The 19836-nt window shown below is 46.2% G+C and overlaps 1 long non-coding RNA gene across 1 annotated transcript in view; it reads right to left on the minus strand.

The window, feature by feature from the left end:
* Nucleotides 1-281: 281 nt before the first annotated feature.
* LOC146812048 (uncharacterized) overlaps nt 282-19836 on the minus strand; it is a 32013-nt gene continuing 12458 nt past the window's right edge. The window contains exons 2-3 of the long non-coding RNA XR_014965861.1: nt 507-536; nt 282-394 (exon numbers count right to left, since the gene is read on the minus strand). This is a non-coding gene — a long non-coding RNA (uncharacterized LOC146812048). The remainder of the gene's footprint in view (nt 395-506; nt 537-19836) is intronic.

Raw genomic sequence — 19836 nt, forward strand, 5'->3', positions numbered from 1 at the left:
GGGTTGAAAACCAGGCGTCAGTGGTCGAGTTGCTGGCAAGTTCGCAACTCCAAGATGGCCGCTAAGGTGCTGGGGTCTGCGGTCTAGTTGATTACAAGATTCTGGAGCGAGCTGTTGTGACGCGCGCACACCTGAAGTATTGCGCACTTCACTGAAGCGTTTCCACAGAGAAGACAGAATTTAAGAGCGTCCGTAGTTTAAGGTATAAATACTCTTAGAGCTCGAGTTTAGGAGAGTTTATCAAGCGTCCAAGTTAGTAGTCATAGAATCTTCATAGTTACCTGAGGTGAGAGAAAGGAGTCATTCGGAAATTCCGAGCGGAAAGAAAACTTATCGACATCCTGACAGCGCTTCGTTGTTCAAGTCTTCGAGTCAAGTGGCGAAGCAGCAAAACCTGAAGAGAAAAGAAGAAGAAGAAAGCTAAGTGAACTTCTGAGAGAATTCCTAGAGTGATAAGATATAATAAGTAAATGTAAGAATACAATGTCGTTTAAGTAGATACTTACCATTGACAGCAGATTTTAAGACTCAGTAACCTGTAAGAAAATAAGATAAATGATTATTGGTTGCGAGAAGTCCTAAGAGAAACGACATTAATAAGACATTAAAGACAGTAAAAGGAAAGATAAAAGGCAATAGCTGAGGAGAATAATCCAGTATAGAACTAGAACAGAGAATTCCTGTGGAGAGAAGCCGAACCAAGAACAAATAAAGAGGCAAGAAAAGAAAATGACCTAAAAGACAATAGATAAAACCATAAGGAAGAAGCAACGACATATAAGGAGAAAAACCCAGTTAATTCTCATCTGGTAGGTTAAAGAGTAGTAGGGGAACACATTAGGAAGTAAGGAATAAATAGATATTAACCAATAAAATATATTACAGGAAAGAACGCCAACTCGAACCAGAGAGAGAAGAAGGCAGCATAGCGCCAAGGAGAGGGGCACAGAGTTTAGGATCTCGGGTAGGTAGCATTTTCAAAGAAAAAAGTAAAAGCAAGAAGTAGGATAGAGTAGAGGAGGGAAAATAAATAATTGTTGTGTGCTTAGTTTTTCTAGGGAGACAGCTAGCCAGATCAAAGGCGGAAGAAGGTTTCCAGATAGAAAAATCTGAAGGTCCAGAACCAGTCTTTCTTATTGTTTGTTATTTTATCCACTTTCCCCCTTCCCCCTTGCTGATCAGTTAGCGCCAAGTATTCTTTTGGGGCTGAGTTGTTGGTAGTGGGAGTTGGGAAGCAAGCAACTTCTGTTCCTGTGCAAGACTACAGAACCAGCGAGAAGCTGAAGGTGAGCTCTGACAGCAGGAGGTCAATGATGGGCCATAGAATTGGGCAATGGAGGGCAGGAGGAGTGGACTGGTACATCATGCTAAATGGAGGGCAGTGGCAACACATCAGACCATGCATGGCAGGAGTGAGGAGGCTAGTCCATGCATTCAGACAACAGAGGATAGGGAGGAGGTGGATGGAGCAGCAAGCTAACTGTTCAGAGAAGGTGGGTATTAGGAACTTTATTGTTTTTAAAATGTGTGTCTGTGGGAACTACTTAAAATATTAACAAGTATGCAGCATAATCTCACTTTTATTCAGGAAGAAGAGGACGTTTGTGACTGACTCCGGGCTCACTTGGCAGAAACACCCCCTGACCCTCCACCCCCCATCGCAAAATGTAATGCCCGTAAAAAGGGTAGGTGGACGCAGTGTTATATAGAACATAGTCCTGAAAGCACGATTGAAAATGAAAACGAGATATAGTATATGGTATAAACTATGCACCAAAAAGTGTGATCTAAGATGAACCGGGGCGTGAAATATAATATGCAATACATTGTGCGCAATGACAGATTCATTGGAGAGCGCGAGATAGCACAGGCACTAGCGCGTGCTATGCGATATGCGCCTTGGAGTGTAATATGCACAGGGCAGTGTTGTGTAACCTAACTAGTCTCTAAAGTTGTAATATAAAATATGTGCTGGGGAGTGTAACGTTGCATATGCACTGTGACAAAGATATGGATCCCAGATTGTAATATGTATGGCATAGCGCTGTGCGTTATAACATAGGCATCGAGGAAGGCACGTTAGATGGGGCAATATAACCCGTACGAAGGCATGTGTGGCATGACATATTCACGGGGTGGTGTTACAGTGCACATGGGCTAGAGAGTGTCATAGCATACGCACTAGCTGGTGGAATACAGCACTGAGGTGTGTGGCACTCGGCGTGCACTGGTGGTTGTAACACAGCATTGGGCTCAGCCAGGAGCACGGTGTGACTCTCAAGTGAGGTTTGTCTCCTTTCCAGAGAGTAAAATAAAAAGTATTACACATCCGGCGGTGGGTGGGTGTTTTATTAACCGTGAGGGGGGTTTCTTGCATAGTTTGGTCGAATTTTTGTTGAATCCCCTTTGAATGGCTTGGTGTGCGTGTGTATTAAATGTGCCCGTCAATAGCTACCCATGTTTGTATAAATAAACAACAAGGGTGTCTACTTGGAGAGCACCCACCGGCGGGGGCGCCGGGATTAGGCACGGTAGGGCATCAGACACGTCAGAGCTTCACTAGCGGTGTAAATACATTCCACGTGGATTCATTGTATGCATAGTCGCCTTTTAATGAATATCACGCATATCGTCATGGTGATAGGTACATAGGTTTGTCCAGCATGTCCTAGGTGTTTCTATAAATATATTTATAAAGAAAATAATAAAAAACAAAGGCCGGCCCCGGGGGATGGGGTCCCCGGGGCCATAAGTGGCCTGAGGAGGGGGGAAACGCAGCCCCCCTCCTAAAGAATTTTTTTCAAAAAAAGGCCATGACCCGGGGGTTGGGGTCCCCGGGGCCGATTAAGGCCTTGGGAGAGCCAAATTAATTTTTTTCAACAAACAAAATTAGGGTGCAGGCCCTGGGGGATGGGGTCCCCAGGGCCAAAAAATTAGAAAAAGAAGGGGGGCCACACAGCCCTCCTTCTTAAAATAAATAAATAAATAAATAAAAGACCGGCATCGCGCCGGAGGCCACGCCCCCTCCTTGCAGCACTCTGCAAACGCGCCCCCTGGCCAGTTGTAAGTTGGGGAATTAATTCCCCTTCGATACTGAGGGTCCCTGAGGGTCAACTAGCCCAACAGGTATCTCCAGTATGCGCCAGGGAGCTGCGTTGCAGACAGGTGTTCTGAGGCCACGCCCCTTTTTACACCTCTACGCAACGCAGCTCTGTGGCGCTTACTGGAGGTACCTAGTGCGCTAGTTTGACCCTAGGGACCCTTAGGATTCAAGGGGACTTAATCTCTCAACTTAGAGCGGCCACAGGGCGTGTTTACACAGTGGTGAAGGGAGGGACGGGGCCTGAGGTGACGTGTGCAAACACGCCCTGTGGCGCGTTTTAAGTTGGGGAAATAATTCCTCTTTCAATCCTGAGGGACCCTGGGGGCCAACTAGCCCATCAGGTGCTTCCAGTAAGCGCCACTACTCTGCGTTGCAGAGGTGGTGCAGGCCGTGCCCCTTTTTACACCTCTCTGCAATGGCGCTTACTGGACGTACCTAGAGGGCTATTTTGCCCCTAGGGACCCTCAGGATTCAAGGGGACTTATTTTCCCAAATTAAAAAACAGCCACAGGGCGTGTTTACACAGTGGGGAAGGGAGGGGACGGGGCCTGAGGTGACGTGCGCCACTGAGCTGCGTTGCAGAGAGGTGGTCCAGGCCGTGCCACTTTTTACACCTCTCTGCAACGCAGCTCTGTGGCACTTACTGGAGGTACCTAGTGGGCTAGTTGGACCCTAGGGACCCTCAGGATTCAAATGAACTTACTCTCCCAACTAAAAACGGCCACAGGGCGTGTTTACACAGTGGTGAAGGGAGGGGACGGAGCCTGAGTTAACGTGTGCAAACACGCCCTGTGGTGCGTTTTAAGTTGGGGAAATAATTCCCCTTCAATCCTGAGGGACCCTGGGGGCCAACTAGCCCACCAGGTGCTTCCAGTAAGCGCCACTCCGCTAAGTTGCAGAGAGGTGCTCTAGGCCGTGCCCCTTTTTACATCTCTCTGCAACGCAGCTCTGTGGCGCTTACTGGAGGTACCTAGTGGTCTAGTTGGACCCTAGAGACCCTCAGGATTCAAGGGGACTTAATCTCCCAACTTAAAACGGCGACAGGGCGTGTTAACACAGTGGGGAAGGAAGGGGATGGGGCCTGAGGTGACGTGTGCAAACACGCCCTGTGCCGCGTTTTAAGAGGTAGTTTTAATCCCCTGCCCTATTATATACTAGGGGCTTACAGAGGAGGTCATGCTAATCACAGGGGGACCCCAACGCATAGTGTTCCCTAGTGTATGTAGGTGTTTTCACTGTATTCTGAGTGTCTTTTAACATAGCACTGGCTCTAGGACTGGTTAGTCAGACTCAGTTACCACCAATATCCTTCTGAAAAAGTTAAGGGTACAGGATAATTTTGCAACAAGGCTTCTTTCTGCTCTCCTGTTTGTTCTTTCTGCACGTTATCCTTCTTCCTGCACTTTTCTTCGTCTTTGAGGACTTCTGTTGCTTCTTTCTGCATTTCTTTTTTTTTCTTTCTGTGCGTCTTTTCTTCTTTCTTCACATGTCCTATCTCTGTAGGCATAGTAAGAAATTAGCATTTAAAAAACCTTTGAAATTCACTGAAAAAAACATAGGTTTCAGGCACGTTATAGTTAGGAATTAGAATTTAAAAAACCCTAGAAATTCACTGAAAAAACCATAGGTTTCAGGGGCGTTATAGTTAGCTGGACTTTTCACTCGTACAAAACCATTGAAATTCCCCCGTTATAGTTAGTTCAGCTAACTATAACTCGCACGCCCGCAATGCACTGCTGATGACGTCACATATTACATCACTCATGACATGGTCAGTGACATCACTCATGACATCACTGATGACATCATCCTTGTGATAGAGTGGCAGACCTCCTCTCCCCCTAATATAACCTTTGATACACACATTCAAAAATAGAAACGAAAATTTTCAAAACAATGGACATACCAATACCAGTTACAACAACCTATTCAGTAATTCTAAGATCCACATACACATCCACTCATTCACCAACAGTCCTTATACAGTCACTCATACATATACTCACTCATATGTACTCATACACCTATATATCCTGTTACACAACGCCACTCATCCATAGTTACTCACACACAGTCACTCATGCTAATAAAGAATCAAACATCCATTTACTTGCATATACAGTTATACACACACCACCACACTTCTACAGAAACTTACACATACTTAGTCTTTTAAACAATCACTTATAGAAACACATATTTATTCATACAGGAACTCTTTCAATCTCTCACTCACATATATTCACTTATATACACCAATAGTCACATTTACTAGTTTAAAACATATGTAGTTACTCATAAAGACAGTCATTCACTCACTAACACACCCATGCACACACTCATCCACCCATACAGTCCTGCACACATGCTGTCTTCAACACATACAAACAGTGAGTCACTCATTCATGCACCTATGCACTACGTAATACCCCCAGAACCATACAGACACTCATACTGATACTCAAAAAACCAACTAATAACCTATATAGACACTCATGTAGCTACTCACCAACCCATGCAGCCACTTATACACAAAGTGAGAGACTGATACAGATATTTACATATTTAAACATTACTCACTAAGCCATGTATTCACTAAGATGCACTTAATCAGTCAGTTATACAATCAATTTTTCAAAAACAAATCATCCATTTAGACACTTATATACCCATTTATTCTTCCATCGACCTTGAGATATACATATATAAAAACATATGTAATTTTCAGAAAAACACACATTCACTGGATGTCATTTGAGATGTCATCAGTGATGTCATGAGTGATGTCACTGACCATGTCATGAGTGATGTAATATGTGACGTCATCAGCAGTGCATTGAGGGCGCGCAAGTTATAGTTAGCTGAACTAACTATAACGGTGGAATTTCAATGGTTTGTCCAGCTAACTATAACGCCCCTGAAACCTATGGTTTTTTCAGTATATATATATATATATATATATATATATATATATATATATATATATATATATATAGACAGAAAATGCTTTGGGAGGGAGGTTTTGGACAACTCAATATCACAAAAAGAAGAGGGTTAAAGCGGTTAAGCGGTTTTGGAGCCAGGAGAAAGGAGCAGTTGCAAAAGAGTAACCATAAGTGACTGTGCAAGGAGGGACAGTGCATTTGACGGCACCACCTAATTGAATTGTTTTGGAAGTGGTGAAGGCCAAGGTACAGGCCCATGGTGACTAGGCAGAGAAGGGGAAAGAACTGGAGATTAACCGGGGATTGACCACGCATGAGGGAGTGAGTGCACTCTCAGACATAAGTGGTGACGAAGGACAGAACCATAAACCAACTGTGCCCATCGCAGTAGCGGCCCCGATTAGACACTTTGATCCACAGCTCAACCCAGATTATGAGCCCTTCAAGAAACGACAAACATGGCAGGCGGAGAAAGAATCTGTCGACATGTTGTGGCTCCGGAAGCTGGCGAGCCCATTCGTGAACATCAATCAACCTGAATAAATCCATGCCCAGATAATACAGGGCTGCTAGTCGGCGGTGCTCAGACGCCTCATGTTGCAACAATCGGGCATCTCCCTGGACGACGTCCTAACCTGCACCCATGAGCTGTTTTACAGCAGGGTTGATGACATGGAATTAGTCTTGGGAAGCAGCGCTGCCTCAACGGGGTCCACGAGAGTCATGAAGGTGAAGGAGGAACGTGTCAATGCAATCCAGAGACGTCCTGCACCTTCCCACCTGCCGGGTGCATTGAAGCCGCAAGAAAGCCAGTGCAGCAACTGTGGTCTAGATCACTGGACGCGGAACATCTGCCCTGCAAGAGGACAGACATGCTCCAAGTGTGGACAAATCTATCCCTTTGCCGAGGGGTGTTGAGGCGAAAGGCAGGGGCCCAAAGTTGGGTGCCCAAGCAGGGCAACTGCTGCTCTGCATCAACTGTCTCTCCACAAGAGGGAAGCTGAAGGTTTTCCAGAAGGCGGGGGTAGGGTGCCCCTCCAGATAAAACGTCCCCCTCTCATCTGTACGGTGGAGATTGGAGGCACCTTCATATCAGCCTTAATAGACACAGGCGCCTGTGTGTATGTCACAGACTCAGTGCAGTTCAACAAGATCATGCCATGCTCCAATCTACGCCACCAAGACACGGATGGAGGCACCGAACTGCTGCTTCCGAAGGGGATAGTGGAAGTAGATGTGAGTACACGATTCACATGCCTCAGCCATGGCGCAAGAGTTCTTTCAACTCTTCACGAGACTTGGTCGGCTCAAAAGTAAACAGATCAGCCTACACATCGATGGAGCGTAACGCCGTAGAAGGGTCCCATTTTAACTGAGGCAATAGATGGAAAAGGAATTGTGGGACCTAAAGCAAAAGAGGGTAATAGAAAAAGGTCACCGTTCCTAGGCCTTGGGTGTTCCTGTAAGTCATTGCGCCAAAGCCCCAGCAGCCGGGAGCAATCAGGCTACATGTCAATATGAGGTTCCGAACAAAGCCATCCAAAGGGAGCAACACATTACACCGACTATAGACGACATTGAGGCGGACCTGAATGGCACCCAATGGTTTTCGAAGCTCGATCAAAACACTGGCTATCATCAGCTGGCGCTAGAGCCTGCCAGTCGCAATATCACATTTTTTCCCACGCACATAGGCCTCAGGAGGTATCAGAGGCTCAATTTCAGCATCTCGTCAGCCAGAGGTATTCCAAAATACCATCAGGGATACCCTATTGAGGCTGGCTAGGGAGCTGAATGAGAGTGATGATATCCTGATTTTCTCAGAGAGCCTTGAAGAACACCACGTGCGGCAGAGGGCCACGTTGAGGTGGCTGGCAGAATGCAGATTGACACTGCACCAAAAAAAGCGCACTTTCCACAAAAACTCCACCGAGTTCTGTGGCTATATCCAGGGATGGCCTGAGGGTGGATCAGAAGAAAGCCAAGGCCATAGAAGTGTGTCCATACCACAAAATGCGACGGAGGTGAGGAGTTTCCTGGGTATGGCGACGTACTGCGGCAGGTTTGCCCCAAATCTGGTCCCTTTGTAAGAGCCACTGAGAACCCTAACGGAAGCAGATGCCCCATGGGAGAGAGGTCCAAAGTTGGAAAAGGCCTTCAGGCAAGTGAAAGAAGCTCTCCTTGATGACACAATGATGGTAATTTTCGACCCCCAGCGATGAACAGAGCAGTGGTTAACGCAAGTCCTGCAGTACTGGGAGCGATGCTCCTACAAGTGAAAACAGAAGGTTAATGGGTACCCATAGCATATGCGAGAAGGGCACTTTCTGAAACAAACCAGATACGCTCAAATTGAGTGAGTAGCATTGGCCATCCAGTGGGCATGTTACCACTTGTACTTGTGTGGGCAGCGATTCGGAGTAGTCATGGATCACAAGCCATTGGTCCCGTTGTTTGAAGGATATGCCCGACTGGCAGCCCCGAGGATTGAGCAGTGGGTGGTGCAGCTGCAGCCATAAGCCTTTGAGGTGATCTACCATCAGGGGTGAACAACCCGGCTTCAGGAAAGTAGGATCAGCTTTCACGGTCACCCCCACTTTTGCTGGTATCATTATGTTTTACTAACTGGTCTGACTGGGATCCTGCTAATCAGGACCCCAGTCTCAGTGCTTCTTCTCTAAATTGGACATGGCGAGTACTTAGGTACACTTCAGATTGGCTACTGGTATACCCCAATAGGTGCCTAGTATATGGTACTAAATTACCCAAGGTATAGGTAAACCAGGGGTCTCCCATGGGCTGAAACATATATTATGCCACCTATAAGAGACTACTCAAATTGTAACTACAGGCCTGCCATTGCAGCCAGTGCAAGCTAGTGCTAGCACCACTTATGTCAGATATAAGATTCCTTATATCTGGGGTCACTGTAATTAAAACCTATAAGGCACCCCTGAGGCATGCCTTTCAAATCTGAAGGCCGGGTGCTCAGTTCTAAGTGTGAGGGTGCCACTGCATGAGCAGGACACCCCTACAACCTTCAGAGTTCATTCTCCATTGTTGTAAGTGCATCGGCCATTAAGATACATAGAGTGGCCATGCGTCATTACACAATGACCATCTCTAAACTGGCTGTAACAAACTCGGTCATGTTTGGTATCAATTACGGTGTGGAGGTATGATTCCATGCACTGTAAAGCTCCTCTGGGAGGCCTTCAGTGCTCCCGGTACCAGTCTTCTAAACCCTGACAGCAAACTATGGCTGCTGCCGAGCAGAGACACGATTCTGCCCTCCTGCAGCTGAGCCAAGTTCGAGCAGAACAATAGGTATCCTGTCATAGGGAGGTGTGACCGCCTCCCAGACAGGGCTTGTGTATTGGGACAGGGTGGGGGCGCTTGCCAGCGCCACTTGCTTGAAGGGCACATTTAGTGCCCTCCTTGCATACTCCAGCCCAAACCAGTTCAGGGAGCTGTTGGTTCCCGCTCTGGCGCAAAACAGAACAAAGGACATGGGTTTGTCTTCCACACTTTCCAGCCCCTCCTCTGGGAGGGACCCCTAAATCGTTCCTACCCTTTCCTTAGGGTAATTAAGGGCTTAACCATGGTTAGGTCCCTAGATTCGCCGTGGGACAAGATTCAGATCAACTACCACTTCAACCATCTGAAAAGCTCTAGACTTCGCGGAACCTAGACTACAACTGGGAAGACTCCTGCTGCTCCTGGTCTCGTTGTCCTGCAAGTCTGCTGCAAAGTCTGTACCTATGCTCCATACAGCTTCTTCACAGGACCTGTGGACATCCAAGACACCCAAAGGAATCTCCTTTAGAGTGAAGGAGTCACTCCCCTGCATCCGCAGGCACCGCAACACAGCTGACCGGTCTGCTGATCCCAGGCTCTGACGGACTCCAAAAGACTCAGCAACACAGGGGGTGGTTCTGCAACTCCCACGAGGCCTGCACTGTCTTTTCACTGAGCTGGAGGCCAGTATCCCTCTTCGAAACTGCTGGAACAGAACCCCTGTGCACCATGTCGACTTGCCGTTGCCAAGGCTTGTTGACTCTCTCCTCCAGAGATCACCGGGCTCCAAAAAGCTCCAGCATCAAGCATCTCCTACAGCCAAGATCTTTGCCAGCACCGCATCCTTTGCACCATGGTCCTTCGTCCTGTGGTGAGCAGCTCAAGGTCCTCTTACGACTCCTGTGCCTTTGGCCGGTCGGTCCTCTCGAGGGTCTTCTTTGGCTCCAGTGGGCTCCCCTGCTTGCTCGGGCCAGCTCTGACTTAACTGCTTGTGGTGAGTCACTTGGACCTTGCTGGTCCTGACACTGCACCTTTTTCCTCAACTACGTTTGTTGCCTTTGCCAAGGCTTGTTGGTGTCCATGCCAGACACTGACCCCTTGGCTCTTGACATCTGACGTGGGACAGCTCATGTATGGCTCCTGGTACTCCTCTGCATCGCCTGGTCTGTTCAGCTGCAGTTTCCAGGGCACCGTCAACTCTCCTGCATCTTCGACAAGGGTGGGCATTCGTCTTCTGTGCCTCATGATCACTCCTGAGTGGCATAGACTCTGTCCCCTCTGCTTGCGAGTACCTCTCATCTTGAATCCACCTTGTGTTCCACCTGACACTTTCACCTTCTTCACCACCTGCATCTTTACTGAAGTTCTTCATTGTGGTCTACGGCGGTTTCCGACGTAACTTTGCACCTATGCACTGGCTTCCCTGGAGTAGGTATCCTGGTTCCTGGGGTATCCATGGGTGGGGCTATGTTATGTTATGTTAGCAGGTTTTTTTAAAGCGCACAGCTGCCTCAGCAAAGAGGCGTCCCAGCACACAGGTGGGGTGACTCTCCAACCTTCCATCTTACACAGGATTTCTTCAGGGTCCGCTGGGAAGGGTCCTTCTTTAAAATTGCAACCACAACTTACCCTTTGACTAACATTAAGCACACTGTTGTGTTCCCACTCTGCACACAACCTCCGTGGGGTTCCTAGATGCTCACCTTGGGTGGTTCCTTGGGTCCACAGCTCTTTTATGTCTTCTGGATCCATTCTTGTCTTAGATCGTGGATCGCATTCCACTATTTTAGTATATGGTTTGGTCTCCCCCAGGAACCACTGTGTAGTCTGTGCTATTTACGTATTCTATTGACAAAGTATTGTGTTGTATCTCTGGGTAGGAGATAATACATTGTGTTAGTGATTGTTAATAATAAATATTTTAGATGTACCGTGTAATGCAACAATCCTCTGGTTAAGCGCTCTGATACCTCCGGGTCTAGTCAGCGCTATATAAACTTCTCAAATCAAATAAACTCAAAACTGGTTTTCCTGAACACTGAGACCTGAGCAACATGGCTGATGCCCAGTGGAGCTGCTAGACAGCTAATGAGGAGATTGGCCCTGGTTTCCCCCTTGACCGTCACCTACCCAGCCGGACATTGGGCACAGTTCCTCCTCGTCTCCCCGCTATTACTCCTTCCTCCCCTCCCTCCTACGAATTCTTGCAACATTGTTTATGTGTACTGTACCTTACTATGCTCTTGTAACTGATGTAACTTTTAACGCAATGATCCTAAATGTAAAGCGCTCTGATACCCCTTGGGTCAAGTTTGCGCTATATAAAATTTTATAAATAAATAAATACATATTTATATAAATACACCGTGTGGTTCTTTTTCTTACATAGGTGAGCACCATATACTAAGCCAGCCTCTCACACCGTGGAACTACATCCGCCAGCTTCGGAAGGCCGAGAACATGCAGGTTATGACGAAGAAGCCAAGGACTTAGTGCGGATGGTGGTACGCTAAACATGCCCAAAAGCTCTATCAACAAGAAGCGATGGAAGCGGATGAGAGCCTCTCGAAGACAAAAGAACCTCTTTCTAGGAAACAGTGGAAAGATTTCTTTGAAGGCTCAATCTCTGATGCACATAGAGCATACGGCAAGGAGCCAGCTATGGTGAGTACGGAAAGAACTGAGCACCAGCGAAGAAATCTTGCTATTCGGAGGCTGGCAGATCGTGGTGCCACGGAGTCAATGGACCTGAGTGGTCAACTTGGCACACCAGGGCCACCAGGGTGTGGTTAAGACGAAGGCATGGTCAAGGAACAAGGTGTGGATCCCCGGGATGGACACCCAGGTATATGAGAGAGTGTGCAATTACCACTTTTGCGCCTATACCAGTCGGAATTCACTCCCGGCCCCCATAATCATGAAGAACCAAGCCTGAAGCCATGATGGAAAGGGAGCTTCCAGAACAGCCACCTCGTGGCCATGCTAATTGACTCACACAAAATTCCCCATGGTGGAACTAGTGCAGTCAACTGCATTTTCCAAATTTAATTCAGTTTTGGAGAAGGTGTTTGCACTAGTCGGCCTGCCCGAAGAGCTGAAGACAGACAATGGACTCCTATTTCAGCGGCAGGAGTTTCAAAAGTATCCGGCCTCCCTAGATATTCGACACAGGAAAGTGACTCCGCAATGTCCCCAAGTAAATGGGGAGGTCAAACGGTTCATTAGGACTTTGAACAAAGCTCTCAGAATAGGAGTGGAACAGGGCGAAGATGCCGAAGGCTGCCTTTATCGATTTCTGCGGGCTTACAGGTAGACCACGCAAGAGAAGAGGAGGGCTACTAACAACCGGGTGAGCTTGGACAGAGGGCCAGTTGTTCCTCAACTCTAAGTGGGGGATAACGTATTTATGTGGCACCGTCACCTGGGGTGGAAGTTACATACTCCATTTGAAGCCGAAACCTGGCAAGTGGTATGAATCTGTGGGACAATGGTCACTTTCAAGCGAGGACATCAGACCACTGTCAGAAACGTACTGTGGTTCAAAAGGGTGACCAGCCCGTCAATGAAGTCTGACAGAGGATCTGGAGAAGGTGAAGATGCCATTGGGGAAAGTCCGCCCATGCCAAATTCACCAAGGTGGGACATGCCCCATGATACCAACACCTTTCCTGGTGGCAAGAGTTCAACACCCTCAATGGCTGGCTCGAAAGCCTCCGCCCCAGCTTGAGTGGGCCTGGATACTCCCGTTCTGGCCAGCAGGAGTGAAGAAGAGGTCTGAAGTCCGAGGTATGACTTTTGCCCTACCCTGCACCCAGCCAGAAGCTGAGGGACTCTGTCTGTCCTGTAGGACAGTAAGGTACACCCCAGTAAAAGTTGGAGGGGACACAGAGTGCCACCTGGCCTCAACAGTACAATGTAACAGCACGCACCCTGATGGCCAGGCTCGGCCCAAAAAGATATAAATAAATGTGACTTTGGTCGCTTGTGGCCACTGCTGAGACTTAAGCTAAGTGTTGGTGTGCATCATTAATGCAGCGCAGCGTGAGCACAGAAGGCCTGGAATTGCGTTTGCCAGGCCACAAACACGACAGCCATTATACTGCATATCACTCATGAAAATCTATGTTGGGAACCTTGTATGCTTGCGAAGGCTTATGCTTTCCAGTTGACACTTTTCCTGAGGTTAAGCATTTTGTCTTGCCAGGCTTGAGTAAATGTCATGTTTTTCAGGTTTATGGTTTGAATTTGAACAACTTGCTTAGTATTGAAAAGGGCCGCAATGGCCATTTGCAGTCTAATACTGCAGGTCTCTGGCAGATCCGATTGATACAAAACATGATTGATTTTTCACCCACTAACTTGCCAGGAACAGTTTCCTTGACATGCGACAGTTAATAAGGCTGTTTGCAGTGTATAACCTCAGCAACAGTTTAAACGTCAGGGCTGTAAAGATACAGGTGTTTTAACAAGATAGAGTGACCGGATGTTAAACCAAAAACAAGCACTAGCAAAGCCAAAAGGTCTTGCCTGTGGGAGCTAATGGCTTTGGCAATGTTTGGAACCATGATGTACAGCAGAGCAGATATTTTGCAGTGTGGCTTTAACTGATTTCAAAAAGCACTATGATGCAGCCAGGGCTAATGCGCTTTTAAAAAATCAAATGCATTAGCACTGGATGCATCATAGCTCTTTATTATTATTTTTAGAGCTACTGCACAGCAGCCATGCTGATGTACAGAATAGCTGCAAATCATTGCCAAAGTTGGCAAAGCCCATGCTGTACAGCAAAAACAAAAGGCAACGGTAGAACCTATTAGTTTTAAAGGCAAGACCTATTGGCTTTGGCAATGCTTGTTTTCTATTCTGATTTGTGGCTTTACCCTTACCTTAATTATTTTGGGGTCATATATGAGTACATCATTTAAGTGATTTTTTATTCCTTAACGTTTTCTATCATTTTTGAAGGACCTCTACAAATCATATTGAAATGCCATTTGATGAAAGAACACTAAGATCTCTGTATCCTCATTTCACATGCCACAACATAAATCATTTCTCTTTTTGATCTACAACCGATGAATAGTGGCATTTTGACAAGTTCTTAATTCTTACCCTGGCTTGCACAAATTTATTTTAGGGGTTTGTACGAATACCTTATTGGTCTGTGGTGTTGTCTTGAGATATTCCTTAGTGAATAGATTACTGCATTAAGACATTGACTTTAAGCCCTGGTAATTTATGTACAAAGGCACTTAAGAGTCTTGGATTTTACTAACATATACTCTGTACTCATTAGGTTTATACTTATTGCAGGCATAGTGGATGTTGATTCCCAAAAACTGTTTTGTTCTGATGATGGTCTGTAACATTAGAGGGTTTCAGGCCGAAACGTCAACCGTTTCGTTGGCTTACAACTTTTGTTTAGATATATGAAACCTCGAAACCAACATTCTTGTACCTTCAATTGGCAGTCTTTATGGTAAATCACTAATGGGTTGGTTTTCCTTCACAAACACAGTATTATCCTTGGTTAACTGAAGGAGTTATTCCAATTAAAACTCTTGCTTCTAAACCGCTTTGTCTTTTTCATGTTTTACAAAAAATTGCGCTAGCAACTGTTTTGGAATTATTTTAAAAGTAATTTCTTTTTGTAGAAACTGTTTTTAATGTGCATAATTAATTAAATCAGTGTAATTGCATTAAAACAACAAAGTTAATATAATGAATTGCCCTTGTGTAATGAATCGAGCAGCTACCAACCGTTCCATGCTCTTCTTCCAAAAATGGAAGGGTGGTTGTAAAATGCCACTGGCTCGAATACAATAGGGACCCTATCGACTATGAGTAAATCTGAATAGTCATCTTCTCCTAATGTAATTTTGATCACATTTCTTAAAGTATTGCTTATAATTGGCGACTGGGTGAAAAAGCCTCAAATGCTACCCTTTTACCATGTAAGAAGTCGCAAAAACACACCACCTGAAATCACTCTGTGGATTCTAATGGACAGCACAAAACGTACTCTTTCAACTCGTAAATTGTGTCATTTGGACAAACAGCACAACTGAGAGAAAAGCAACTCCAGAGACATTTAGTGACAGCAAACATGAAAACTGCACAGGCACAGTTTTTAGTCTGTAGAATGGATGTGCCACTTATTTCACATTTATTTATCTTATTGCTTATTTCTTGAGCTATATCCTCGCTCTGCCATAATGCCACAATAATGTCCTCAGCGGGAGCACGCTTTGCACAGGGAGACGAACCGTAGAGAGAACCTCCTCAGACGGCCTAGGAAGGCTGGGCTAGTGGATGGTACTATCCACAATTGCCAAAAACTAGTGGATAAATAGAGAAATGCATACAAAGAGCGACAGAAAGAAAGCGAGGGACTTTGATATAGATCGGCAGGTCGGATAGATAGACAGATACATACAGCGATACCATTACTAGAATTGGACTAATCTTCGAGTGAATCCTTCCAGACGCCAGCCTAGAGAATGGCCTGCTTATTATATTGTCTCCATGTGTCCTCTGTAGTAACTTAGTCCACGCTGGTATGATGTAATCCAAGTAGGTTTATTCAGGTAAGTAAACAGGTAGGATAAATCCTTATTAGCAGGTTTTTAAGTGCTGTAGGGCAGCCCCGCTAGGAGCAGCCTGCTAGCTGCTCAGCCCCATCCACCAACTGTCATCACTCATCCAGTCACCCAAACATTCCACTCATGGCCCATTCACCAACATTCCATAGAGAGCGCACACACACACACAGGCTGAGCAGCTAGGACAAGGTAACATAGGGTATGAATCATAACACAAGAATACTACATATCTCTTCCCTTTTGAACAAAAGCAAAACATTAAAACTATGAGCATGAAAGAAAAACTATAAACATGAAAGTACAGCAAACAAACAGTCCACACCGAAAAGATGAGGGAGACACCGCCCGCATCATAAATGGATATGAACTATTACAACAGTCAAAAGCCCAGGGACGACGGGAACACCGCATCACGAGAGGGTAAGGAACTAAAGACAAGAAGGAAAGATGGATACAGAATACCCATCCCCCTCCTCAAATAAAGAAAAAATGAACGTCAAAATGTAAATTCTCCATGGAAGACTAGCCGTGTGGATCAAAGGGACTAAAACCGAATATCCTGCCCCCAACTTAAACAAGGGACAACGTGTAAATTCATATACACTCTCCATGTGAAAAAACACGACATGTGGACTAAGACCCAATGTCCTGCCCCCACTTTTAAAAGGGACAACAACGTTACGCAAGTGCTCTCCATGTAAGGAGGTAAACAAGCACAAAACCCTGCACAACAAAAACAAATGTGCGGCACATGGTGTCTTACGCACACATGAACCAAACCCTGCAACCAAAATAATATGTGCGGCACAAGGTGTCTTACGCACACAGGGAAAAAAAAACCTGTAACAAAATAGTACGTGCGGCACAAGGTGTCTTACGCACACAAGGAAAAAACCTTGCGACAAATAGAACGAATACCCATTCTCTATGAAAAAGTGAAAGGAAACAAACCCCTAAAGCCAACCCTCATGTAAGGGTAAAGTGTAAAATAGTGTGGAAATGGGTCTATAAACCCATACGTCAACCCTAATATAAGGGACAGTGTGAAGGACAGTGTGAAAACAATCACAATACAACTGCAAAAGGGACATGGGACAAGGACCGCCACTCCCCTCACTAACAGTTGGCATAGAGGGAACATGGCGGCCAGCTAATCGGCAGGTCGCGAGTCGTTTGCTCTCCTGTCCTCTGTTCTTGGTACCGACTAAGGCCAATGCGGAATGCTTACCTAGTGTGTCTGAGGGACTGATGCCGCCGCATCCTGGTCTGTGATTTTGTCGTTCCGGAGCCTGGTTCTTCGCCTGCTTCGCGTCCCGCTTGGGCCGGGAGGCTTCAGCTGTTTTGCGGACCCGCCCGCCCTCTCTCTCTCCTTGTGGCTGTCTGGGGCTGCCTCCTGTGGGGGTGGTACCGACGCATCCTGATTTGTGGCTTTGCCGCCCTGGAGCCTGGGTTTTCGTCCACTTCGTGTCCCGCTCGGGTCGGGCGGCTCAGCTGTTTCTGCGGCCCGTTCTCTCTGGTTCATCTGATGCTGTCTTCCGTATCTGGGATTGACTGTTCCTGCCTGGGAGTCCTTCCTTTGCCGCCGGAGTCGCTGGAGCTAGTGGTTTCGGGGCTTCGGGGCTAAAGCTGCTGAGGTTTTGGGAGGCTGTCCTATCTGCCTCTGAGGCATCATCAAGGGCTTAATGGCTGCGGTGGAAACGAAGTACTAACAGAGGAAGAGTCGAATTTCTCTTAGCCAGGTAAAAGAGACTGTGGTGGCAGCCTGAATGTGTGCAAGACTTACATTTCCCCTCTTCAGGGCAGCTGGGGCACTATCGCAAAGCAGACGTGCGCAGTGTTATAACCGAGCACAGTTTGCTAGCTGCTTTACACTAGGAGCGCTAGGTGTGCTATGTATATCCCCTGAAAAGCTGCCCCAAATATACAGAGATTGCAGCAGAGGCGAAACTTATTCAGGGAATTGTTTGTATAGGGCTCAATCTTCATATAAACAGCGCAAGCCTTATATTATATTTTCTGACGTGGCTAAAATAGGTAATGAGAATATTTGCTACTACATGGAGGTAGACAAGTTGCAGCCTGAGCAGGACCCAGCTTTATCGGGAGGGAGAAGGCAACAGCCGAATAAAGGGATAGACCCAAACTCAACCAAACAGACGCCCAGTACTGCCACTACTCAGGCAAGGAGGTACAAATTAAGATCGCAAACTTTTCTTGGGATAGAGCCCCTTGTACAAAAGCCAGCGCAGGCAATACAGTATATACAGCCTACGCAGCCTCCTATGCCCACGGAGGCCTTAATAAGTGGCCATAAGAGTAAAAAGCCGGCCTCTAGAACAGGGAAGCCAGCTCTCGTGAAAGGCAGGAAGAGAGATAAAATCCAACCTCTTACAAAAATAACGCCCTCTTTAAAGGCCTACTTTATGTCTAATCCACAGGGGAAAAGGGACCTAAGCAAGGGGACCCCAGTGGTAGACTCCGCTTTAGTTCTCAATCCTGTCATCCCTCTATCAAATAGATACTCTGTACTAGATAAGATTAATGGTACAGCCCCTACCACTATGGAAGATAGACATGAAAACCGAACTGACTTCGGGGATGCGATGGTGGAAGACACAGAACGCAATTTGGAAGGCCGGAGGCAGAGTGTAGAAGGGGTCGAGTTAAGTCCTGCTATTGATTCAATACAAGGGATGCTGAGACAGATATCTGCAGAGATGAGCACCCGATTCTCAACCTCGGAGGATAATCAGAGGAGGATACAGGATACATGCACCAGCCTAAAATAAGATGGGAGAACTTGGTCAGAAGGTCAAGGATAGTGCTCAGGCTAAAAGAGAGAGAGCAGGATGTCGATGAGAGGCTGGAAAGACTTGAAACTGTATCTAGAAGAAACAACATAAGAGTACTAGATTTAAAAGAAGGACTGGAAGGGGACAATCTGAAAGCATATGTTATAGATATTCTTGTTAAAGCATTTCCCCAAATTGCCTCAGCACCAATATGGGAGAAAGAAATACAGCGCATTCATAGAGACCCCTTTAGGTTAGACCCTGCAAGAAAGAAGCCAAGGAAGATCTTAATATGCATCCACTCCTACCCTCTAAAAGAGCAGCTATTAGGGGCAGCCCTTAAACTTAAGTCTATTGAGGTTAATGACATCTCCTTTAAGATTAGGTCTGACATCTCTAGGGTAACGGAAGATAGGAGATGGGAATTAGGGAAGCGGATGGATGCATTAAGAGAGTTGGGGGCTCAGGTGCATCTGAGATTTCCAGCCTTCTTGAAGGTTCTCTGGGCTAATAAGATGTTTAATTTTAGGTTCCCGGAAGAAGTAGACACATTTCTAGAACAGGCTAAAATTAGAAATGAAGTTAAAGGTTAAGGGATGTCGGTACCATATATACCATTATATCTCACTTTTCTTTCTTTGTGGGAGACGGGAGAGCTACGACTCATTGGGCAATACTCATTGCCATGGTTAGACAGGGAGGGTTCCCGGGGGTGGGTGTACCAGCAAATAGGGGGAAGGGATGGTGTGGGGGGGGTTTACACATGTGGTGGGGAGCATTGGAAATTTTTTTACAAAACAAAATGGTTAAACCTTTCTGATATAATAACTCTCAGTAGCCTTAGCAGGGGAGGTGACCAGGACAAAGATAATGATGGTGGATAGACCTCTACAGGGATCAAGACGGGACTTGGGTTTCTTATGCTGGAATGTCAACGGGCTGAGAATTAAGAGAAGACAGCGTCTGATCCTTCAATATCTAAATAATAGTTCGGCTTCAATCTGTTTGATTCAGGAAACTCATCTTTTACAATCAGAGTGCAGGGCATTATTCGGTAAGGAAAGATGGGTAGACAAAATTATTGCTTCAGACCAACA

Source organism: Triturus cristatus, chromosome 7, assembly GCF_964204655.1.
Source record: "Triturus cristatus chromosome 7, aTriCri1.1, whole genome shotgun sequence".
NCBI lineage: Eukaryota > Metazoa > Chordata > Amphibia > Caudata > Salamandridae > Triturus > Triturus cristatus.